Here is a 27,357-nt window from a genome sequence, read left to right as displayed (position 1 = left end):
GTATGACCTTTAAAAATAGTGAATCACTATATTTTACACTTGTAACTTATATAATATTGTACAATAAATATACTTCAATTTTAATAAGTTCTAGTAAAATATAAAATCATCAATGAACTAAAAAGCATGTACACAACATTAAGGTCAAATCCACATGAGGTCAAGAACTTATATAATTAAAGGAATATAGAAACAAGCTTTCAGCCTGAACAGTTAAGTCTGCAGAACCTGAGCTTTGTTCTTTCTTTTTGGGGGATAAAAGCAAAATAAACAGTGCAAGGCCAACCAAAGCAAAGAGGATAAAGGAGACCCTATCCTCATAAAACTAGTGCCTCAGCAGACACACTCTCAGTTTTAGAGTGAATTAGAAATAAATTCATCACCTCCTAACCCCTCTCTTGTTAAGAAAAAGTGCCTGTTTCAATCAAGGCACTGACTGAAAGGGGAAAACACCCCTGTGAAGTGAGATGTAAGCTAACTTAGAGATTTCTACCTCAAATTCCCATGCCTGGGTAAGGCAAAATATCTTAAATGCTGATTTTAGTTAAAATGATCTCACACAGGTAGTGCCTCTAGAGAAGTAAATAAAGCAAATCTGCATTAAGTAAATTGCCTTTATCCTACACATCAAAGGATTCCCACAAACAAATGTATGATGAAGATGCACAGCTAACAGTAAAAATATGATAAAATGTATTTTAAATAAAACAAGACATTATGAGTGAAAACCAGGCAAAATAGCAATTGAAATAGATTGGCAGAGAACACAGAATAGTTGTTTACTATATTTAAGGTAATAAAAAACAAACTTAAATATCAACACAGGGGACAGGAAACTAGAATGACAGAAAAATTAAAGTGTCAAGTAGAAATTCAAGAAATAAATCAATAATATTTAGAACAATCTTTGGATGGTTGTAACAACAACTTTGACAAAACTAAAGAATTTGTGAACTGGAAAATATATCAGAAAAAGAAATCTACATTGTAGCAAAAGAGCCAAATATATGGAAAATACAAGAGATTAACATACACAGAGGGTAGAATAAGAAAGCTTAATGCATATCAATCCTTATTCTGAAAAAAAATAGGACAGAGGTAATATTTGAAGCCACTCTATCTTTTGACATTCATATACATAGATAGATTATAAAAATGTGCTTATGTGTGTATACTGTACATTCTTAGCTGAATTTTCCAAACAGAATGGAAAATCCAAGGTACCAAAAAAATTCTAGAAGTCTGATGCTGATGGAAGCCCCAGCACTAAGGGGATGGGAATTTATCATACGAGTTTTGGCTGCAGACTTGATTTGGTCTTATAAGAAGAAATTGGAACTAAGGCTTTTGCATCCTCAAAGGTGAACCCTTAGTAAAAAAAAAAAAAGGGGAGGGTAGGGACAAATACACTCATGGGACCTCCCAAAATTTACTCTTGTCCCTGGTGGGTTTCTCAATGTTTTTCTCTAATCCTTTAGCCAGAAGGGCTGGGTCTAGTTTCACAGCTCATTCTCGGGGTATGAAGTTCCCCCTATTATTATCATATTTTCTTAAATAACATTAGGAAAAAGGCTTCACCCTGTTTCTATAGCCTTCTATCTATCAGGGACAAGTCAATATTAATGTATTGGATTAAATACCTGAACGTAAAAAACAAACACAAACAAATAAACAAAATGTAGATCTGGACTCCACTAATACCTGGTCTTCTTTAAGAAAAGGGGATATTAGACTAAGATAGAGGCAACTCTATGGGTGGAAAATGGAAGAACAACACAGTGTACTAATCAAGGCAGGGAGGTGGATAGGCCTAGGGAACATTATTCTGGGATCTATAATCCAGGGAGCAGATTGAGAACAGAGTTTAAAGCAGCATCAAGGAAGTCATAACTCACTAGCTATGCTTGGAACAATACTTAGTATTAATACTACCAATAATAACGATAGTAGACAACGTTTATTAATTGTACCCTGTGTGCCAGTTGTTTCACTTACAGTATTTATATCATCTTCAGGAAATTATATATCATTGTGTTCATTTTATAGATCGTGAAGTTGATACTCACTAGATTAAGGTGTCTTCCAAAAGTTCCAACAGCAAGTAAGTGGAGAAGCTGGTGCTGGAGATTCACAGGAGCCTATTGTCCATACCTCTTCACTACTTCTTTGCCTATTTAACAGTCTTGAGATTGTTTGGCTAAATCTGCCTTCCATAAAAAAAAAATAAAAGGGAAAAAAGGGGAATTGAAATGTCAAACTTAATATGTTAAAGCTGAACTGCAAATAAACCCTGCCACCACCATACACACAGGCACACACCAATTCTGTTTCACCTGCCACTTTTCCATCTGAGCTGCTGTTACTACTTAATTTTAGTTGCTGAGGTCATAAACTTTAGAATTATCTTTGGCTCTTTTTTTTCATGTGCCACAAACAATCTGACAAGGAAATCTAGCGGACTCCCCCCTTCAAAAAAGATCCAGAATCTGACTACTTCTCACCATGCTTCCTGTCGCCATCCTAGTCTAAGATCTCCTTATCTTTTATTTGAATTTTTCTTATTTTTTTTTCTTTTTTGCCTTTTTAGGGCCATACCCATGGCATATAGAAGTACCCAGGCTAGGGGTTAAAGCGGAGCTGCAGCCATCAGCCTAGGCCACAGACTAAGCAACACCAGATCCAAGCAGCAATGCTGACTCCTCAACCCACTGAGCAAGGACAGGGATTGAGCCCACTATCTCATGGATACCAGTTAGGTTCATTAACTGCTGAGCCATGATGGGAATTCCCTCAAATTTTTCTTTTCTTTTCTTTCTTCCTTTCTTTCTTTTCTTTCTTTCTTCCTTTCTTTCTTTCTCTTTTCTTTTTCTTTTTTTTGTCTTTTTGTCTTTTTACGGCTGCACCTGCACCATATGGAGTTTCCCAGGCTAGGGCCTAAGTGGAGCTGTAGCCACCGGCCTATGCCACAGCCACAGGAACGTCAGATCCAAGCTGAGTCTAACATACAACACAGCTCACGGCAACGCTGGATCTTCAACCCACTGAGCCAGGCCAGGGGTCAAACCCGCAACCTCACGGTTCCTACTCGGATTTATTTCCGTTATACCACAATGGAACTCCTCAAATTTTTCTAATATCCTCCAAATACAGTAGTTTTTAAAAAGTAAGCCATACCTTGTCATTCCTAGGCTTAAAATGTTCTGACGTTTTTTTAAACCCTTCCATGATCTAAAAAACAGCCCTCCCTGTGCCCCACATACCAGACGTTGGAAAGTAAGAGGTTAAGTAATTTGCCTAAAGTCACAAGGCTCATAATCATAAAGATGAGTTGAACCCAATGCAATGCAGTAAAATGAGAATGATAAGTTTTAGGTTTTTCAGTGATACTGACAATTTATTCAATTTGATTCATAGTGGAGAAAATGTGGGAGAGGACTGATTCCCATACCAAAATTCAAACTGGTCAAAGGCAGTGATTAGCTCTTCTAATTCTACAATCTTCCTAGGATTTTTCTTAAATGAATGAATCATTGCTCCTCAAAATGACCAGATGTTTAATGCAATCACTGCCTTTCAGAGTGCACACTATATTCTAGGTACTGGATGCCACCCATTCATATCTTTCACCATCACAACTATACTACTAGTCCTCTCTGTTCTATGCTCAGCAAATTGTTAAGAAAATCTGTGGATAATACATACATTTATAAACAGGAAGTGCTTAAGAATTATAGTCTAACAAACGATGAAAGTATTAGATCAATAATCTCAAACCCCTAATGCATTTTTTGCTAAGTTCTATTACTCTGCTGAAATGCTCCTTTCTCCTCATCCTCCCTTCTACATGGATACAATGTGAAATAAACTCTGTCAACCTGAACTCCCTCCTTAAAGAAAACAAACATTAATCACACATTTTGCACTGGGCCTGGTTCAGAATATTATTTATTAAACCCATGGTGGTGGCTGAAAATGAGCGCTCCCTAATGAACAGGTAACATGGAAGCCCCCTTCCTAGGGACGGCAGGACCTGTGTGCTCCCTTTCCCACAAATGCTAGAGGTAAGCACAAATCAAGTAGGTAAGCTTATAAGGCAAGTGTCTATTGTCCTTTGATATTAATCCAACCCTGATCATCAGTCTGCTTAATTCTAGAGAAAGGGATTCAACTGATATTCACTGTTCTGGTATGCAATCTTTGTATTAGTGTCCTTCACCAACATGATATTCTGATAGTGGCAAGAGATAGATGTGAATAGACCAGCATAATAAATATTGTGTTATACATTTAAATGCTAATAATTCCAAGAAAAATTAAAAAATGACATTATTTTCCATAAGTTTTTTAAAATTTAGAAAATAATATAATAAGTACTTTTTTGAGTTCCATTTTCTGAATTAAGTCTGTTGAATACTGTGTCATGTCATACTTGAGAGCTATGTTTTTAAAACACCCACTTAATCTTTCTCATTTCATAAGTGGATGAAAAGGGATAAAATTATTTGCTCAAAGGCACAGAACAAACAATGTTGGCACCAAGTCCCATGATTCTACCATTCAATGTAGAGACACACAAGGCCATCTGTGAAGTTCTGATAAACAATGCATCGGTGGAGAGAGATGGAACCAGAGACCCTGAAAGCTTTCCTGGATTGGAAACAGCATCAAAATTGCTCCCCATTTTCCACCGTGAAAAATGCTGCTTTTGAAGAAGTTCTTAAAAGGTTATATTATGGGACACTCTGTAAAACACATTTCCCAGGTCGCTGCCATCCCTAAGAAGCACTTGCACTCAAGAAGGTGGTTTGTTTTTCATCTCGCTTAAAGGATTTGGTCAGAACTTGGAAAATAGATAGAATATCCTCAATGGAGAGCTCCTTTGGTCTTTTAAAATGTGAGATGGAAAACAAAATCCATGAAAATCTTTCAACATGTGCATAGTGCCTGGGGAGGTTATTTAAAGGCAGGGCACAGTGTTCCCTGGTAGCTTGAATGAGACTTGCTACAGAGAGAGAGGTCTAAGAAACAAACTTCAGGGCTTGATGATCACTCATCTGTTGGTCTCATGGTCCTTTAAGGACACAGAGGGAGAAGTGAATAAGATCTAAAGGGCTTGATGTTTCCTCCCAAATCTGTCTCTCAACTAGCCATGGGACTTTAAGTCATTTAACCTCTCTAAACCTCAGCTTACTTGTATATTAAATGAGAATGTTAAAGCTAAGGGATCATGTAAGGTTCTCTGTTTCAAAATTTGAAAACTCTGCTCTTTCAATTCAATAAGGTGTTTACCATGAACACCATCTCATTGCTTACCCACAACCAATGCACACATCCAACTGTTCTCCACACTGAAAAATTAGTATTCTTGCACACTTTTGCAAAAACTTAAAATTATTCCCCTCTTTGAGGTGAGAATGATCATTTCACATCATAAGTCTAATCATCTCATTTCCTGAATTAAAACACAGCATAATTTGAATAGTATGTTACAGGCAATGGTCCCACTGCTTTATACTGTTTAAGTTGTTCAATCTTTCAACAACCCTGTAAGTGAGGTTCCATATTGATTTCTCTCAAACAGGCTTCTCTTCCTAAAATCCCTATCCTATAAGTTGATCTCCAGTGCACTGAGATATTGGGATATCCTAACCTCTCACTCATTCCTCTTTTCAGAAAGTTAGCAAGGTCTATGGATTCCACTTCTTCCCTTGGGTCTATCCTGTTTATAACCTCACTAACAGCTTCAATTCAGGCATCATTACCTTTCACCTGGCAATAGACTTCTTTTTGTATCCAGCTTGTCCTCATCTATCTTCTCGCTACAGATTAAGACTTCTAAATTTTAAACCCAACTGTATTGACCCAATATTCATCCTGAATATTGTGTGAAGTAACAAAAGGATTTCTAACTCTGGGTGTCTTTCACAAAAGGCTTGCTTATATCTCTGGGCTCGATATTCAAGTCTACTCCTTCATGGCCTGCTTTTTCTTCTGCTCCCCTACCCTAAAACCTAGATACACCAAATTATTTTCAGGAACACCAAAGTATTGTGCTATTTAATGCCCTTGTATCTACTAGAACAATTTGTATAGAATTTTTTTCTGTCCTCTCATTTAGTCAGTCTACAAAATCAACTCGATCATAATCTACTCCTCCACTGCCCACAATTTCATTTATATGAACTTTCTTGGCTCTGTGTAACAAATGCATAATTTATCAAAATTGTTTTTCATTTACATGCCTTCTCCCTCACTAGACAAGTTTTTTAAAACCTTTTGGGAGAGTCATTTATATCTTTGAGACTCTAATGAATATTTTGCACCTACTTTTTAGAAAAATGTAGTCACACGAATTTTTATCACCATTTCCAGTGACATGCAGATACCTATCCAAGTATTTATGAATGAATCCCCAGTGACTCCAGGGCACTAGAGTTCTTTCAAATAACACTAACAATACAGCTGTCTTACCATTACGTAGCCACTAGTGAAACTGGCCACAGCCCGAGCTCCATGTCTATGTAGGCATTTCCTTCATGGCATGGGCAGTGGGAGGAAGAGGAAAGAAATGGAATTTTTACGACTTCACAGGTGTCAAGGGGCTTTCACCTGTTGTGTGTTCTTGAACTAAGTGTACTTTTCCCATTTTTTCCTAGACTCTAAGCCAAACCTCATCGCAGTTGCTTCCACTCATCAACACAGAACCTCAATTCCTTGAAGTCCTTGCAGTATCTCATAAGTGCCCCAAAATAATCTAGTCCTTTTCCACGAAAGAGATGCTGAGCCCCTCTAACAACTCTATGCTTTGCTACTTCCTGCTTGCACACTGCTTCTCATCACTGGAATCTTCTGGTTGCCAACGCTGAATGACAGGCTCTACTCCAGTCTATAAAACACTGGAGCAAACACTTATTTTCATTGACCTCCAACAGAGTTTTAGTAAAGCAACAGTCATTTGCATTTTTAATCCCCCCCCTTTTTTTTGTCCCGCAAGGATCTAGACCAAGGTTGGTGGTGCCATGCAATAAATCAATCATTCACTGTGCTCTGCTACATTCCACTCTGACCACTTAAGCTTTTATATTAAATCAGATACTTGGTTCTTGCTCATGTCTTCCTTGGGCTGAATTCTCTCCCAGCAAGCTCCTTATACAAACAGACATCTATTGATCCACCCTATGTTGCCAGAAACAACTAAATCCACACCACTGACAACAGCTTAGGATTAATCGGCGATTTCTGATTCACAAGCATAATTATAACAGTTGATGCTTCCTACCTTGAGACTTAGATACAAGTTAGAATGTCAGGAAAAATGAAAGATTTAAAGAAAGGGCATATTGTTTGCTTTCATCTCAATTCCTGCTTTCTTTTAGCCAAGAGATGCAGGTTAGAGAAGACAAAGGTTTCCTGGTTTTGGATCATTTAAGAACTACAGCCTGCAATGCATCACAGTGTAAACACACAACACTGGGGAGAAGAGGTAAGCATTAGGTTGATAGGGAAGCCTGTTCCTGCCCTAGACTGAATGGCAACAGGCTGGCTAGCTTTTCATGGCAATGGACCTACATAGGCAAAAGTCAAAAAGAAGTTAGGGAGTTTCAGTGCAGGAACAACACAAAGTCTCTACTCAGAGAAAAGTCATGCTGACCACTTTCTGGGGTCAGGCTTTTATCTTCCTTAGGGTAATTTATTATGACCTTGCGGTTGAACCCCTCAATAATTACAAGGGACACATCAATCAGGACATATAAATCAGATTTTAGGCCCATCCCCATCTCTCATCCATTAGACAAAGTGGGAAAACATTTACACCATATAGATCAGCTTAGCAGTCTACATGATTTTAAATGTTAAATTTATTTCTTACGTATTCTGAACACTGGCACACATTTATCCTTTTTTTTTAATTTACAGAATGAGGAACCTATAGCCACTACATATTAGTTTGTCAGAGGAAGGGGCTAGGTATACAAATCCAAAGATTTCTCCTCCACCTTTCCATAACATTTTTATAGATCTAAGTGATTTTTTTCATGTTAAAAAAAAAAAGCCTAGTAACTAATGAACCATAAATCAAATACATATCTGATTCCATGATGGAATTTCATATATGAGTCTAATGGCAGAACTGGATAGCTCCATTCCATCTCATAATACTGGAAAAGCTTCCCTCTGAGATTAAAATGAATATCTCCCTCATCTAGCTCCCTGCCCCAAAGACGAACCAGCAATCTCTTAAGTATCACTTCAAACCTCTAGTCCTCCTCTCTCTTGTCTCTTGCTCTTGCTGCTGTTATAGTGATCAGCTCTTAGTGGGCTCTAAGGCAACCTCCAAACATTTCTCATGTTAGTGCAGGTGCAATGTACCTCTCACTTATGCGGCGCGACTACACATGATGTTCATACATGTGTAACACAGAAAAATAAAGGTATCAATGCTCTGGAGAATAAACCTTTAACCAGTGGAAAAATACCACAGGTAATTCTTTGCCTTTCCCTCCCACCAATGTGATATTCTGAAATACAGTTTATATGGCTTCTTAAGGATTGTCTTCTGGGGTCAACGTTCTCAGATTCATTCCTCCTTCCCTGTTTTACCACCTATAGTGTAAGGGGAGGCATATTACTGATGAGATTTAAAGTATTTCCAAACATGTCTTTAAAAAGTCACCACCATAAAATAGCATAAATTATGCTGTAGCATGTCATAAAGGCCACTAAATTTGAGAAAGTATGGTATCTTAATGATAAAGGTATCTAGAGTTAAAAAAGAGTGAAAATCCAGACTATCATTGATAGAACTGTCCTTATACATGGTTTTGTTCAACGCTGTAACTTTAGAAATAAGGAATCTATGGACAGAGAGGTTCATGTGACTTCTCTCAAGTCACATAGAAGCTTGGGAAGCATTCAGGTCCTCCCAAGTCCCAACACTGTGCTTCATACATTATATCACAATACTTATCCTGAGCAGTGACATCAACATGATGTCCACTTTGCAGTCTTGGCACACAGAGAAAAGAGTGAATCATCAAACCACCACAGCTTGATGAAAATTATCCACTAAGGACTCCAACTTGGCCTTCTCTGTTCTCCCAAATCTTTCTGGTTGCTCATCAGTTTAAACAGTTCCTTTCATTTAAGAAAGAGGCAGCCATGATTATTGTACATAAATATTTAATCTACCTACTAGCTACATACCCAAAATTATTTTGAGCCAGTCCACCAGAGTGCAATATTTCTAAGTAAATAAACAAGGTTCTGTATCTTGTGTTGGAGAGTCAGAGGACAAGACTTCAGAGCATGTAACTACAGTAACATTTGAGAGTCTGCCCAAAACAGAAGCCAGACTCCAAATCATATGGGTTTATCCTTTTCTACGGTTTCAATCAATGAATAAAAAGTTTGCTCAAAAATTCATGTTAATTTAACTCAACAAACATCTGTTGAGAATATATGTTGCATATCTACCATATGCAATGAGCTTAGCTCATGGAAACTCAGTCATATTTTTGAGAATCTGCATAAGTCCTTTCTCTTCCACAGCAATTTTCCGCAGACACTGTAGCTTTCTCTCCCTGAGTAACAACAGCACTTAAGCCACATACAGTAATGGAAAAATCAGTGTGGCATAATCAGTATTACTCTTCTATTCTTTTAAGAAAAGACTTTAAACTCTGCAAAGTTGGGAACTATATATATACAGATATATATATTTTTTGTTCTATGCAATAATCCCTAGCATACAACACATTACACAGCATGTGCTAGGAATTTGTTAAATACTTACTGAATTAATTGCTGAATCAATTAGTCTTGCTCCTTACTTGTATAATAACCAACTTGCCCCAGTTTACTGAGAACTTTCTTGGTTTTTCAACTAAAAGTCTTTTACCACAGAATACCCCTAAATCTCAGGTAAATGGAGAAGTATTGTCACCCTACTTTAAGAGTTCATAAGCTGGTAAACTGATCAAAAAAAAACATATCTTTTAAAGTTACACACCCTAAGACTCTGCTGGGAATGTAATAAATTATATATATATACACACACACACACACACACACACATATTTATTCTCATTTTTCTCCCTAGACACTGTTCTAACCAGAACCCTTTCAAAAGAGATTGTTTTCTTAGTCTATTCCCAAAAATCTACTAATACTACCGTCATATGACTAGAATTATCTCAGAGAATCTTTTCTCTGGCAAGTAATAAATGCCTCTGTCGTTAAAATCTGACTCACAGAGATACTCAAGTGACCAAGGATCAGGGCAGTTCAGAGGCAAGAGGAGAACATAGTGACCCAGCAAGTCCCTGTGAAGGGCCATGAAGGTCTCAAACATCAAAGTGAGAAGAGGCCATTTCCCTTCGTTATTAGTAAGTGGCTATGTCTTGTAATCCTTCTTTGATGCAGCAGAACTGGCAGTTCCATTTTTTTTTTTTTCCACATCCTGAAGGTGTGGTAATAAAAATGGTAGAAGCCATTCTTCATTAGCTCAAGATTTTCTCCTAATCTGTCTGATTCAATTTTCCTTTTATCTTATGTCTCTATAAGTAATAAAATACATACATTCTGATTGTATGAAAAATAGGAAAGTATATAAAGCAATTTCAAGTCTGGTACCCACTTCACACCCAAACCTGTCCAAATCTTTTCCTCCCCAGAGGGAACCATTTAAAATAGTTTAGTGTATGTTATTCTTATTTTTTTTTTGTGGTGTTCATGCATATATATAATTTCTTCAGAAACAGAATCCTGAATAGAAATTTCTCCAAGGAAGATATACAGATGGCCAGCAAACACGTGAAAAAATGCTTCAACATCACTGATTATAAGAGAAATGCAAATCAAAACTACCATGAGATACCACCTCACACCAGTCAGAATGGCCGTCATTAATAAATCCACAAATAACAAGTGCTGGAGGGGCTGTGGTGAAAAGGGAACCCTCCTGCACTGTTGGTGGGAATGGAAACTGGTACAGCCACTACGAAGAACAGTTTGGAGATACCTTAGAAATCTATACATAGAACTTCCATATGACCCCGCAATCCCACTCTTGGGCATATATCCAGACAAAACTCTACTTAAAAGAGACACATGCACCCCCATGTTCATTGCAGCACTATTCACAATAGCCAGGACATGGAAACAACCCAAATGTCCATCGACAGATGATTGGATTCGGAAGAGGTGGTATATATACACAATGGAATACTACTCAGCCATAAAAAAGGATGACATAATGCCATTTGCAGCAACATGGATGGAGCTAGCGAATCTCATACTGAGTGAAATGAGCCAGAAAGACAAAGACAAATATCACTTATAACTGGAATCTAATATCCAGCACAAATGAACATCTCCTCAGAAAAGAAAATCATGGATTTGGAGAAAAGACTTGTGGCTACCTGATGGGAGGGGGAGGGAGGAGGAGGGATCGGGAGCTTGGGCTTATCAGACACAACTTAGAATAGATTTACAAGGAGATCCTGCTGAGTAGCATTGAGAACTTTCTCTAGATACTCATGTTGCAACAGAAAAAAGGCTGGGGAAAAAAAAAGTAAATGTAATGTATACACGTAAGGATAACTTGATCCCCTTGCTGTACAGTGGGAAAATAAAATAAAATAAAATAAAGAAACAGAATCATCCTTTTGCATTTGTTATTTCAGAAAGTAGCTCTCAGAGAACTTTATATTATTAATGTAGATTTATAGATTTTTAAAATTCTTGTTCCAATACATCTATTAAACATTTACCTTTATATTAACATATGATTAAAAATATTTATGTTAAAATAAAGACAAATCAAGATGTATAATTTTATTTATTTACTTTATTTATTTATTTATTTACTTATTGTCTTTTAGGGCCACATTTACACAGCATATGGTAGTTCCCAGGCTAGGGGTTGAACTGGAGCTGTAGCTGCCAGCCTACATCACAGCCACAGTAATGCAGGATTTGAACTGTGTCTGTGACCCACACCACAGTTCACAGCAATGCTGGATCCTTAACCCAGCCAGGGATCGAATCCACATCCTTATGGATACTAGTCCGGTTCATTTCCACTGAGCCACGATGGGAACTCTGAGATGTATAATTTAAATTCCAAGATTTGATGAAACACAAAGGAATTTTAAACTGTAAATTACTGTATATTTACTATGGATTATTATATAGTTCTAAGTTCATACTTCAGGAAGGATAGTGTTTGTATATAATTCTTAAGTTTACTTTTTTTAAGTTCACTTATTTGGTATACAATTATGTAAGTTTTGAGAAATGTATGGAGTCAAAGATGCACCGCAATCAGGACACAGAACAATTCCCTTATCATAAAAACCTCCTCATGTTGCACCTTTAGCAGTCAACTTCACCCTACTACACCCTGGAAACTACCTTCTGTTCTCTGTCTTTATTGTTCGATCTTTTCCAGAACATCATATACATGGCATCACAAATGTGGAAACTGTAAAGTGTGTTCCTTCACTTAGCTGCATTTAAGATCATCCATATTGTTGCATAAATCAGCAGCTCCTTGCTTTCTATTGCTGAGCATCCACTGTATGGATAAAATCACAATTTGTTTATCAGTTCACCTGTGGTAGGAGAGTCAGGTTGTTTTTAGTTTTTGACAATGCTGCTATAAGCATTTGACAGGTTTTTGTGTGAACATAAATTTTCATTTCTTTAGGAGTAGGTATGCTAGGTCATACAATAATTCATGGTAAACTTACAAGAAATTCCCAAACAGGTTTTCAGAATGGCTGTTAGCATTCCACATTCCTAACAGAATGTTTCCAGTTGCTAGGCATCTTTGCTACTTAATATATATATGAAATATATATGTGAAATATATATGTGAAATATATATGTGAAATATATATATATGAAATATATATATTATTTTGTATATTATAAAAATATATTTTATATATAATATAAAACTATATAAATATATATAGTATTTTTATTTCAGCCATTCTAATAGGTATATAGTGGTATTCTAATAGGTATATAGTAGTACTGGTGATTTAAACTGCATTTTACTAATGACCAATGATTTTGAACATCTTTTTTATGTGTTTATTTGATTTCTGTATATGCTCTTTGTGAAGTATCTGTTCAAATCTTTTGGGTTTTTTTAAAAGCTGAGTTTTCTTCTTATTCTTGAGTTTTATTGATTATTTTTACTAAAGTATACTTGATGAACAATGTAACATTAATTTCATATGTGCAATATAGTGATCCAACAATCAAATTCATTACAAAACGATCACCATGAGAGGTCCAGTAACCATCTTTCACCTTACAAAATTATTACAGTATTATCCTTTATGCTACATATTATATCCTGTGACATATATTTTTAAACTGGAATCTTCTATCTCTTAATAGCCTTACCTGTTTCACACAAACCTCACCCCCTCCCTCTGGCATCAAAAGGCTGTTTCTCTTTATTTGTTTGTTTGCTTAGATTCTACATACAAGTGAAATCATAAGTAGTGATATCTTTCTTTGTCTGACATTTCCCTTAGCTTAATATTCTCTCAGCCCATCTATGTTGTCACAAATGACAAAACTTCATTATTTTTTATGACAAAATGATATCCTCTGGTGCATATATATATATATATATTTTTTTTTTCATATCCGTTAGTTTATCTATTGATAACCTACCAGATTGCTTTCATAGTTTGGCTATTGTAAATAGTGTGGCAATAAACATAGAGATGCACACATATTTTTGAACTGGTGTGTTTTTTTAAATTCTTTGGCTAAATAGCCATAATTGCTGGATCATATGGTAATTCCATTTTTGATTTTTTGAGGAACCTCCATTTTTTTTTCATAGTGGCTGTAACAATTTACATTTTCACCAACAGTGTACAAGAGTTCCCCTTTTCTTCATGTCTTCTCCAATACTTCTTATTTGTTGTCTTTTTGATGATAGCTATTCTGACAGATGTGAAGTAGTATCTCATTGTGGTTCTGGGGAGGTTTTTGGGTTTTGTTTTTTGGTCCCTGACCATGGCATGTGTATGTTACTGGATCAAGGATAGAACCTGTGCCACAACAGAGACCCAAGGCACAGCACTGACAGTGGTAGATCCTTAACCCACTGAACCACAGAGGAACTCCTCATTATGGTTTTGATTTGCATTTTCTTGATGATTGGTGATGTTGAGTACATTTTCCTGTGTTTGTTGGCCATCTGTATGTCTTCTTCAGAAATTTCAATTCAGGTCTTCTGCTAATTTTTTAACTGTATTTTGTATATATAGAGAGAGTTGTGAGGTTTTTTTTTTTAAGAAAATTTGGATATTAACCCTTATCAAATATATTATTTGCAAATATTTTCTCCCATTTGGTAGGCTGCCTTTTAATTTTGTGGAAGCCTTCTTTCCATTTGCAAAAGCTTTTTAGATTATTCCCATTTATTTATGGTTTTGTTTCCCTTACCTGAGGAGACAGATCCAAAAAATATTGCGAAGACTAATGCTGAAGAGCATACACACTGCCTATGTTTTCTTATAGGAGTTTTAGGGGTTTTAAATTTAAGTCTTTAATTCATTTTCAGTTTACTTTTGTATATAGAGTAAGAATGTAGTTCAGATTAAGTATTTTTCATGTACTGTCCAGTTTTTATAACAGCATTTGTTAGAGATTGTCTTTTCCCCATTGCATATTCTTGTCTCCATTGTGGATTAATTGACCATATAAGTGTGGGTATATTTCTGGGCTCTTGATTCTATTCCATTGATCTGTGTCTGTATTTGTGCCAGTACCATACTATTTTGATTACTATAGCTTTGCAGTATACTTATGATATCTCCAGTTTTGTTCTTATTTTTCAAGATTGTTTTGATTATTTGGGAACACTTGTGTTTCCATACAAATTTTTGTATTATTTGTTCTAGTTTTGTAAATGCCCTTGATATTTTGAAAGTAACTGCATTGAATCTGTAGGTTGCCTTGAGTAATATAGTCCATTTTAACAATATTAATTCCTCCAGTCCATAGCATTATATATCTTTCCATTTGTTTGCATCATTTTCACTTTCTTTCATCAATGTCTTATAAGTGTTCAGAGTAAAATCTTTCATTTCTTGGTTATATTTATTTCCAGATATTGTATTCTTTTTGCTGCAATTGTAAATTTGATTGTTTTCTTAATTTCTCTTTCTTATACTTTATTGTTAGTGTGTAGAAATGCAACAGATTTCTGTATTTTTTTATCTTGCAACTTTACTGAATCTATTATTATTTCTAATAGGTTTTTTGTGTAGTCTATAGTGTAGTCTTTGTTTGTTCATATTTTCTATTTTTCCTGATTCAGCCTTGGGAAATCTTGTATTTTTAGCAATTTGTCCCTTTCTCCTAGCTTGTGCCTATCTCATGTTATCTGAAGAAGTGACAGATTTACTTCTTCCTTTCCAATTTGGATGTTTTTATTTTGTTTTCTTGTCTTATTGCTACGGCTAGGGATTTCAAAACTATGTTGAATAAACATGGCAAGAATGGGCATCATTGTCTTGTTCTTGATCTCAGAGGAAATACTTTCAGCTTTTCACTGGAGAATGCTGTTGGTTATAGGCTTGCATATATGCCCTTTATTATATTAAGTATGTTGCCTCCGTACCCACATTGTGGAGGCTTTTTTTTTTTATCATAAATGGATGTTGAATTCTATCAAAATATTTTTATGCATCTATTCAGATAATCATATGATTTTTATTCTTCAATTTATAATGTATCAGATTGATTAATTTGCAGACATAGAACCATCCTTGCATCCCTGGAATACATCCCACTTGATCAAGGTGGATGATCCTTCTAATATTTTGTTTTCTAATATTTTGTTGAGAATTGGCCTGTAATTTTTGTTGTGACATTTCTAATTTTTGGTATCAAAGTTATGTTGATTTTCTAGAATGAATTTGGAAGCATTACTTCCACTTTGATTTCTTTTTTTTTTTAATTTTGGACAATTTGAGAAGAATTGGGGTTAACTCTATTAAATATTTGGCAGAATTCACCTGTGAAGCCATCTGACCTTGGGCTTTTATTTGCTGGGATTTTTTAAAATACTGACTTAATTTTATTACTGGAAATTTGTTTGTTCATATTTTCTATTTCTCCTGATTCAGTCTTGGGAAATCTTATATTTTTAGCAATTTATCCCTTTCTCCTGGGTTGTGCATTTATTGGCATATAATTATTTGCAAAAGTCTCTTATGACCCTTTGTTTTTCTATGGTATCAGTTTAACTGCCCCTCTTTCATTTTTGATTTAATTTATATGGGCCATTTTTTTCCTTTTTTGTGATTCTGAATAACATTTATTAATTCCATTTTCAAAGAACCAGCTCTTAGTTTCACTGATCCTTTTCTGTTTCTGTAGTACCTATTTCACCTATTTCCAATAACATATTTATTATTTACTTCCTTTAAGCTTTATTTATTCTTTCTTTTCTAGTTCCTTTAGATATAAGATTAGATTTTTTTTGAGATTTTTTTTTTGTCCCAAGAGTTATGTCTGTATTTTTACAAACTTCCTTCTTAGTCCATTTACATTTAAAGTAAATATTAATAGGTATGTAGTTATTGCCATTTTGTTAATTATTTTCTTGTTATTTGAGGTGTTTTTATTGTTGTTGTTCCTTTCTTTTTCTATTGCTCTCTTCCCTTGTGATTTGATGACTTTCTTTAGTATTTTCTTTTTATTTTTTTGTGTATCTATTATTAGGTTTTGTTTTGTGGTTACCATGAGGTTTTTATATAACCACCTATGTATATATAAGCCTATTTTAAGTTAGTGGTCACTTAATATTGAGTACATTCCAAAAGCATTACATTTTTATCACACCCCCTTCATATTTTTTGTCTGTGACATTATCTTTTACATTCTTTTCATTTTGTGTATCTCTTAGCTAATTATTGTAGATATATATTATTTTACTAGTTTTGTCTTTTAACTTTAATGCCAGCTAGTTGATCCACTACATTCACTGTATTTTTGCCTTTACTGGAGATTTTTCTTTCATAATATTTTAATTTTTGGTTATAATGTTCTCTTTTCTGTTTAAAGAAATTAAATGTTCCTTATAAGGTATATTTAGTGATGATAAACTCCTTTAGCCTTTGCTTTTTGGGAAACTTTTTATTTCTCTTTCAATTCAGAATGATAATCTTGCTGGATATGGTATTCTTGGTTGTAAATTTTTTCCTTTCAGTATCTTGAATATGTTGTGCCACTCTCCTCTGGTTCGTAAAGTTTCAGCTGAAAAGTGAGCTGATAGTCTTATGGGTGCTCTCCCATATGGAAGCAACTTAAATGCCCATCAATTGATGAATGGATAAAGACTCTCTCTCTCTCTCCACACACACACACACACACACACACACACACACACACACACACAATATGGTGTACATGTACACATACATATATACATATATTATATCTGATGAAATATTACTTGGCCATAAAAAAGAATGAAATTTGCCATTCGTAATAACGTGGATGGAACTAGAGGGTATTAACCCAAGTAAAGTAAGTCAGACAGAGAAAGACAAATAACATATAATCTTGCTTATATGTAGAATCCAAAAAACAAAAGAAAGAAATGAACAAACATAACAAGACAAAAACAGACTCACAGATACAAAGAGCAAATGGGTGGCTGCTAGAGCAGTGGGGACTTTTGGGGAGATGAGTGAATTAGGTAAGATTAAGAGGTTCAAAATTCTGGTTACAGACTAAGTAAGTCATAGGGATGTAAAGTACAGCATAGAGGATATGATCAATACTATTTTAATAACATTATATGATGACAGATGGTAACTAAACATATAGTGATCATTTTGTAATGTATATTAATAGTGAATCAAATCAGCACATTGCAAGTTAACTATAATAAAAAATACTGAATTACTATGCTATACACTTATTGTAATATTGTCAATCAGTTATACTGCAATAAAAAATTAAAAATAAATAATAAAAATTAGTCAACTAATCTTCTTCACTCACTGGGTGCTTTTCAGACTGCTGCCTCTGTGCTGTGACTCAGCAAAAGAATTTTTGCCCACAGCCTTTAAGAAAGATGTCTGGATTTCCCGTAGCCTTCTAGCTCTCCTTGCTGATTTGCAAAGCCAGATGTTTCAGGGGCTCTTGTTTCCAGTGTAGGTCCACCTGGGCTATGAAGCTCAATGTGGGGGTTCAGAGCCCTTGGTCTTCATGGGAAGCTACAAGTGATGTCCCTCCTGGAGTTCCCATTGTGGCAGTGGAAATGAACCTGACTAGTATCCATGAATTCAGTCCTTGGCCTTACTCAATGGGTAAGGGATCCGGTGTTGCTGTGATATGTGGTGTATGTCACAGATGTGGCTCGGATCCCACATTGCTGTGGCTGTGGCATAGGCTGGCAGCTGTAGCTCTGATTCAACCCCTAGCCTGGGAACCTCCATATGCCACAGGTGTGGCCCTAAAAACCACACCAACAAAAAAAGTGCTATCCCTCCTCCTCTAGGTCACAGCATCAGGGGATGAGGGGTGAATCCTGGCCAACCTGTATTTCTTTCCCTCCGACCCATCTCAATATAGCTTTTCCTTTTTATCTTCAATTGTGTAAAGTCTTTTCTGATAGCCTACAGGATATTCTCAAGAGATAGTTTCTCTATACGTAATTAAAATTTTGGAGGATCTATGGGAGGAAGTGAGTCCTGGATCTTCCTACTCTGCCATGTTGTCCCATTCCTTTTTACCTTCATATTTTAATAGTCTCATGATGTATCATCATATGGATGTAATAATTTAACTACTTTCTCATTGGTGCACATTTAGTTTTCTTTTTAGCTTTTTCTGTCACTATCACTGTTACAAAAACACGTATACATGCCTTATTGCTATCTGTGCCTTACTGAAAGGTATATGGATTTTACTTCATTTTTTGCTTTTTAGGGCTGCACCTGTGGCATATGGAAGTTTCCAGGCTAGGGGTGGAATTGGAGCTGTAGCTGCTGGCCTATGACACAGTAAAGTGGGATCCAAGCCTTATCTGTGAACTACATCACAGCTCGGGGCAACACCAGATCCTTAACCCACTGAGTGAGGCTAGGGATTGAACCCACATCCTCATGGATACTAGTCAGATTCGTTTCTGCTGTGCCACAATGGGAACTCCTATAAAGATATATGGCTTTTAAATATGATATACTCAATTTGTAATTGGTGTCATTTTTTGGAGAGCAATTTGGTAGTATCTGTGAAACTAATTCACCGTAGCCTTATCAACCCTAGATAGTATTAATCTTAAAATATTGCCAATATCCCACATTCCTCAACAGGTTAAGAATCTGGCATAATGTCCATGAAAATGCAGGTTGGATCCCTGGCCTTTGGCATTACCATAAGCTGCAGCATAAGTTGCAGATGCACCTTGGATCCGGCATTGCTGTGGCTGTAGTGTAGGCTGGCAGCTGCAGCTCCAATTTGACCCCTAGCCCTGAGAATTTTCACAGGCCACAGGTGTGGCAATAAAAAGAAAAAAAATTGCCAATATACAGGAAAAATATATCACACTGTTATTTTAATAAAGTTCCCTATATTATTAGTTGAGTAAGTTTTTTCATTAATTCAGCAAACTCTTTTTGGAGTACTTACAACATATAAGATGTCTCTTTTTAAAAATTTTATTGTCATATAGTTGACTTACAGTTTGTTTTAGTTTCATGTGTACAGCAAAGTGAATCAGATATATATATATATGATATATATATATCTCCATTCCTTTTCAGGTTATTTTCCCACATAGGTTATTACACAATATTGAGTAGATTTCCTTGTGCTACACAGTAAGTCCTGTTAGTAATCTATTTCATAAATAGTAGTGAGTATATGTTAATCCCAGCCTCCTAATTTATCCCTCCCCCCAACATTTCCCTTTTGGCAACTGTATCTGCTTAGTGAATAAGTTCTTTTTTCTTATCATTCTATTATATTCCACATATTAGTGATCTCATATGGTATTTGTCTTTGTCAGACTTACTTCAATTAGTATGATAATCTCTAGTTGCATTCATGTTGCTGCAAGTGGCATTCTTTTGTTCTCTTCATGGCTGAGTAATATCCCATTGCGTATATGTACTACATCTTTATCCATCCCTTTGTTGATGGGCATTTAGGTTGCTTCCATGTCTTGGCTATTGTTAATAGTGCCGCAATGAACATGCAGGTGCATGTATCTTTTTGAATTATGGTTTTCTCTGGATATATGCCCAGAAGTGGAATTTATGGATCCTATGGAATTTTTATATTTAGTTTTTCAAGGAACCTCCATGCTGTTCTCCATAGTGACTATATCATCTTATATTCCCACCAACAATGTAAGAGGGTTCCCTTTGCTCCACACCCTCTCCAGCATTTATTGTTTGTAGACTTTTCAATGATGGCCATCCTGTCTGGTGTGAGGTGATACCTCATTGTAGTTTTCATTAACATTTCTCTAATAAATAGCAATGTTGGGCATATTTTCATGTGTTTTTTTGCCATATGTTTATCTTTGGAAAAATGCCTATTTAGGTCCTTTACCCATTTTTTTTATTTTTTTCTAATATATATAAAGCTGTATGAGCTGTTTGTATACTTTGGAGATTCATCTCTTGTCAAGACCTTTTCTAAGCGCTGCTATTAGGCTAACTTATTAGATGGGTATTTCAATGGGTTTAAACTGGTATGTAAAACAGACGTCCCCATTCTCATGGAGCTTATATTCTCCTCCAGGGAAACATGCAATAAATAAACCAACACATATGTCAAGTGTTTATAAATTCTCTGAATCAAAATAAATAGAGGATGGAGATAGAGAATCATATGGGGGCGGGTATAGAAGGTATCTCTGAATAGAAGGAATTAAAACAGAGACCTGAAGGAAGTGAGAAGATGAGTCATGTGAATATCTGCAGGACATGGGGTTTTAAAAAGAAATAGAACATGAAAAACAATTAGGCAGAAATAAGCTTGGTATGTTCGATTTCCTGGCCATTTTTTCTTTCTTACATGAGTTACTTGTTCATACACTTTCTCTGTGTTCCCAGGGTTATTACTTTTTTGTTATTAATAAACAGGATGGTTAGTCATCCTTCATCTTTTATTTATGCTGCAAATATTTTCTCCCGGTTTGTTTTTTCACAAGACTTCCATGCACGATGCTTCTTTTATTGTTCTTTATAAACAGGAGTATTAAAGTTTTTGTCTTGTGGAAGAAGATTTTCCTGAACAAGTCATTTTTTATTTTTCCAGTGAAAATAAAGGTCATAATCATTTCAGATAAATTACCCTCGATTGCCGTATTTCTGACTGATCTTCTAACACTTCTGATAATCCTAAAAGAGCTCTTGACTTGTTACAGCCACATCCTAAGGAAGTTGCAGGACTCAGGAATCACCACTAGCAGCTATCAGCCCTTCCAAGACACGGGTATATGGGTATGCTCAATGAACCCCACAGATCTACACTGGATATCTTTTTCTCTTGAGGCAGTGAAGAAATGAGATTTAGATTGATTTATTGGAGTTCAGAGATAACCTCAGAGTGGATGTATTTACAGGGTATCCTCAGCGTGGTTTTGGAAATGTTTTGGTGAGTGAGTTAATCATAAATTCTTCCCTACTCACATATTCCTAGAATTCCAGAAAGCTATATTACAGGGAAATGCAGAATACAATGAGGAACTGATCTCTTAAAGTTCTGTAGCTTGAGTTGATTACAAAACCCTTAGGTGCATTCTAGAAATGGCTTAGAGTAGCTCTGAGATAAGTCCCTATGATACGGTTCTCAGATCTGATTGGGCATCAGAATCATCTGTATGGCTTTCCGAAAACAAAAACTTGAAACCAAGACATTTTAATGCACTAGGTCTGGGGTGACCCTTGGAAACTATTTTCAAATCCAGATGGGTAGTTCTAGTGCCCATTTGGGAAGCCTTAATTGAAACATCAAGCTAATATCATGCCAATTTTCAATTCATATCCACTGCTTCTGTTCTATTTCTGAAACAACTTCAGAGCACTTGAATATTATGGGGTAATTAATCATTTTTATAAGAATGTTGAGTGGTAAATATTTTATAAAATTGAGTGTACATGCTTTTAGTCATTCAATTTTATGAAACACTAAGATTTGCCCCTCAAATAATTAAGGGTGTCTCGTGACAACAAGTTTTTCTTGTTTGTTCTTGAATATGGAGTATTTTAATTTGCTTTTGTCCCACTTCTTCCCACTAGCTTGTTATTTCCTCAGAGGTAGGAATCATTTCAATTTTTTTCCATTATAACATCCAAAAAGGTCAAGAACAATACTGAAAAGTGGATTATAAACACATCCATATCTGACCACATGCTCCAAAAATCAGGAAACTGAATATATCACTATTAACTTTTAAGAGTTGCTTGTCTAAACAACATAATTAGGTTCTCTATGTACTATCCATAAAAAAGATGTCTTATTAATTAACAATCATCATAAAAAGTAACCAACTCTAAGGACAAACAAAAGAACTTATCTTGAGTAAAGTTCTAACCTATAAAGAGGATATTCAACTAGTGTGGTTAGAAAATAAAAAACACATATGGATGCTCAAATATCAGAATACGTAAATAAAGTGATTTCTTTCTGAAAGATCAACTTTGAGGGAGTGAGGACCCCATAAGAGACATGTAGAGGACACAGTTCCAGGCAGCTTTCTCTATTTTTATGGCCCTACAATATCATTGTAGGAGTATGTCACTCTAACCCCAACCAAAGACAGAAAAATACTCTTCTTGCCCTAACCTCCAGACAACTGCAAAACTAAGTTTATGGTTCTCTTAGGAATCCATGATTCACTTTGGAAGAATCAGAGGCCAATACAAACTCTCAAGTCTTTTGCTTCTGACTGAGACAGAGCAATCCACATTTTCAGATCTCCTTCTGAGAAACTCTGTTTTACTTGATTCATCCTGAGTCTAGCTGGTTGCTTTGCTATGGTCCCTATCACTCAGCTTCCTATTTACCTTTCCAGTCTTAGTTTCTCCCCAAGCCCCACCCCTCACACTCTGCCCTACACAAAGGATGACCAAGGCATCACAACATAAACATCCTAGTTTTCTTTACCTCTCTACTTTCTAAGAAATCTGTATTACTAAGCTTTTATGTTACTTAGCTCTTGACACCATTGTGTGGTCAAGATAATGGAGAAAAAAGAAGAAGCTATACATATCATAACAAAAAATTATGCTCCCAACATTATGCCTGTGCCATGGACTGGGTGTTAGGGATACAAAAAACCAGCCTCTTTTTTCAGAGTGGGAGTGGTTTATGTTACATAGATTGCCCTCTCCTAGTACATCAGGCCAAGGCTAGTACATCAAGGTTTCTTACCTGAAACCACATCCTTGCTCAGCTCTGTCTTCTTTGTTATCCTGTTTCCTTTATTGGTTCTTCCTGCAGAATGTTCTCTGAATGAATCACATACATCCTGGTCCTTGCCTCTGGTTCTGCTTTTCTGATTTTAAGGGATCTAAATAGAGACAATAAAAACTATTTTTTTAGGAAACTTGCTATATGTTGTGTGAGTTAATATTTCCAACTCTTTGATATTAGCATTCTGTTTCTTTTGAATAATTATTCATATTATAATGAACCTCTATATAAATATTATATAAGGAGTTACCATCATGGCTCAGCAAAATGAATATGACTAGTATCCATGAGGTTGCAGGTTTGATTCCTGGCTTTGCTCAGTGGGCTAAGGATCTGGCAATGAAGTCAGCTGTGGTGTAGGTTGCCGATGCGGCTCAGATCTTGATTGCTGTGGCTGTAGCATAGGTCCGGTGGCTACAGATTCAATTCAACCCCTAGCCTGGGAACTTCCATATGCCACGGATGCAGACCTAAAAAGACTATATATATATATTTGACTTATAGTTCCACCAAATATACTTCACCTTTTCTTCAGATCTTCTTACATGTGGTTCCCTAGATTTAGTATAATTTTCGCCTCTTTTTTTTTCCTAGAAAACTCCAATGGATCCTCAGTTGAGTTTCCTCCAGGAACCTTCCCAGATTTCTCCCTACACTGCCCCTCTAAATCTACTTATGTGTGTTTCTCTCTCATATACTTCTGTAACACTCTGAATATTTCTAGCTATGATATAAACTCAAGAAAGCTATGTAGTGAGTCTACCATGCTCATTTCTGAATCCTCAGAATCTAACATAATACCTGACACACAATAAGGATGCTATTTTAAATTAAAAATGGATGAATATGCAAATGCTAGCAAAATGGAAGATATGTTTTTTGACATTATTTATTACATGATACTTAGGATAGGCTTGGACATTATATAGGTTTGGGGCAATTTTTCTTAGCAGGTGGACAATTGCACTATACCCCTTATCTAGCCTCCTCCAAGTCCATTTTTGTCACCTTTCCAAAATAGGGTTTGGATGGGAGTAGAGGGTTGGGTAGAGGGTCTTGGCTCAACTAGACTGAAAGCTGCTTAATGGAATGGACTGTATCTCACTTACCCCTTTATGATAAAATTTTAGCACAGAGCTTAACAAACAGAAGATGTTCAGGAAATACTGAATAGGCAAATGAGTTTAGTTTCCTGAGGTGAAATGTAAATGTAGTGCCTTATAAATTGATTAAAAATAAAATTCTGAATCTGATTTCCTACACACTCTTTTCATGGCTAATTCTTTTTTTTTAACGTTTACACTATTTTTTTGTTTTTATTGTTTTTTTGAAAATCATTTATATATAAATAAATCATGGCTAATTCTTAATACTGTGCTTCTCTCCCTCTAGAATCCACTAACCCTCCTCTTCCATTGCTGTCACATCCCCATGCCTCCATGTGTGCTGTTCCCATTATGTAGCGATCCTTCCCTATCTCCTCTGTACATCTTAACCCCACAGAATCCACAGAAATCCTCAGTTGATTCATGAAGATTTCTTTCCCAGTCTCTTCCAGCTCTTGTTGATCTTCTACATTGGATTTCATAAATCTAAAAACCACAGAAATGTCATCTCCTCTAGGGCAGGAGCTCTGTTTTAGACACTGGGAATGCAGAGATAAATAACAGCACCCAAAGCATAGTTGGTATTCAACTTTTTTTTTTTTTCAAGTAAGTCAGTACAGTGGAGTGGGGGTGAGCTAAATTTTTTTCATCATTTTCTAAAGTTCAGAGCTAAATTTAAGATAGAGAAAAGCAGCTTGGGCTCAGGGGCATTGTTGGCTGTTAACGTAAGTAAATTTACAAATATACCCAATGGAGTGAGAAGGTTAATGTATTCTTTAACACTAAAAAAAACCAGTTATTTCATTCCCAGAAGGGATGTCAACATTATACTACTTTTACTATTTTTTTTAGGTTTTTAATTTTTTTAGATAATTTTTTGGGTCACTCCTGTGGTATGTGAAAGTTCTGGGGGCAGGGATAGGACTTGCACCATAGCAGCAACCAGTCAATACTGGCTCCTTAGCCCACTGAACCACCAGGGAACTCAAAAATTTTTAATTTTTTTATTGAAGTGTAGTTGATTTACAATATTGTGTTAGCTTCAGGTGTACAATAGAGTGGTTCAGTTTCTCAGTTTCTTTTCCCATATAGGTTATTACAAAACATTGAGTATAGTTTCCCTGTGCTATACACTAGGCCTTGTTGATTATCTATTTTCTATATGCTTGTGTGTATATGTATATGTTAATCCTAAACTCCACCCCTAATTTATTCCATCCCTCTTTCCTTTGGTAACCGTGGCTTTTTTTTCTGTGTCTGTGCGTCTATTCCTATTTCATATATAAATGCATTTGTATCATTTTTTTAGATTACACATATAAGCAGCATAATGACATTTGTCTTTGCATGGCTTACTTCACTTAGTATGATAATCTCTAGGTCCTACCTGTTGCTGTAAATGGGATTATTTCATTTTTTATTGCTGAGTAGTATTTCATTGTGTGTATTCTACTTTTTTTTCTGAGAAAGTCTTTATTTTTGTTTAAAGTAGGGTTATTTACAATGCTGTGTTAATTTCTACTGTACTTCAAAGTGATTCTATTTATTTATATATAAAAATATATATAAAATATTTTTCCATTATGGTGTACCATAGAACATTGACTATAGTTCTCTTTATTATTCAGTAGGATCTAGTTGTTTCTCCATCATTATACTAGCTTTAAAAATATGAATTCTTCAAATAAAATTGATGAGAATTTCAGAAAGGAAAAAATTTGTATTGTGGCCAAGTGTGTCTGATTTTAGATACTGAAGGACAAGTACAGTTGTAGTCCTGAGCTGAAATCGTCACACATTTTTTTTTTTTTTTTGGTTTTTTAGGGCCACACATGCAGCATATGGAAGTTCCCAGGCTAGGGGTTGAATCAGACCTGCACCTGCTGGCCTACACCACAGCCACAGCAACACAGGATCTGAGTCACATCTGCAACATATACCACAGCTCAGGGAAATGCCAGATCCTTAACCCATTGAGCACGGCCAGGGATCGAACCTGCAACCTCATGGTTCCTAGCAGGATTTATGTCTGCTGTGCCATTACAGAACTCCTGAAATCTTCACACAATTTTATACCCCTCTTGACTAGACACAGGACTCCCTATTCCTCAAAATAACAAGCATTGAGACCAGAACCCACTCTCTCCTCAGAAGCAATTTACATTCTGCAGTTGTCTGAAGCTGTAACATTTTTCAGAGAATAAAGGAAGTGACACATAGTTTGGAAAGAAATTATGCTTGCTGGGAGTAACAGGTGAGGATAGAAAAACTGACATGAGGAGTTTAAATTAATAAACACTACAAGTGAAGGAGAGTACCTGGAGATGAAGATACATCAATGTGGAACACCCTGGAGTTCTGTGTTAGGAATCACAAATGACTACAAGAAACAGAAAGGTAGGATGTGCTGGAGTCTCAATCAGATTAAAGAAAACTTGCTTAAATTGCATAACCTACAGGCATTTAAATTAAAAAAAAATCTTGCCTTGGAGTTCCATTGTGGGTCACTGGGTTAAGGACCTGACATAGTCTCTGTGAGGATGTGGGTTCAATCCCTGGCTCATTCAGTGGGTTAAGGATCCAGTATTGCTGCAAGCTGAGGCTTAGGTCCCAGATGGGGCTCAGATCCAGCGTTGCTCTGGCTGTGGTACAGGTCACAGCTGCAGCTACAATTCAACGCCTAGCCTGGGAAATTCCATATGCCACAGGTATAGCCATTAAAAAAAAAGAAGAAGAAGAAGAAGAAGAAGAAGAGGAAGAAGAAGAGGAA

The 27,357-nt window shown here is 35.9% G+C and overlaps 1 long non-coding RNA gene across 8 annotated transcripts in view; it reads right to left on the bottom strand.

Moving 5' to 3' along the window:
- Positions 1-27,357, bottom strand: part of LOC102166056 — a 104,560-nt gene that overhangs the window by 20,726 nt on the left and 56,477 nt on the right. For 7 of the 8 annotated variants that reach the window (XR_002335606.1, XR_002335612.1, XR_002335610.1 and 4 more), the window contains 2 exons: positions 23,440-23,578; positions 2,067-2,207 (listed from right to left, as the gene is read on the bottom strand). This is a non-coding gene — a long non-coding RNA (uncharacterized LOC102166056). The remainder of the gene's footprint in view (positions 1-2,066; positions 2,208-23,439; positions 23,579-27,357) is intronic. The other variant, XR_002335611.1, reaches the window with a different exon arrangement.

This window comes from Sus scrofa, chromosome 9 (genome assembly GCF_000003025.6).
Source record: "Sus scrofa isolate TJ Tabasco breed Duroc chromosome 9, Sscrofa11.1, whole genome shotgun sequence".
Lineage (NCBI taxonomy): Eukaryota > Metazoa > Chordata > Mammalia > Artiodactyla > Suidae > Sus > Sus scrofa.
Note: the sequence above shows the minus strand (reverse complement) of the source record. Positions and strands in the feature narration are given on the sequence as shown.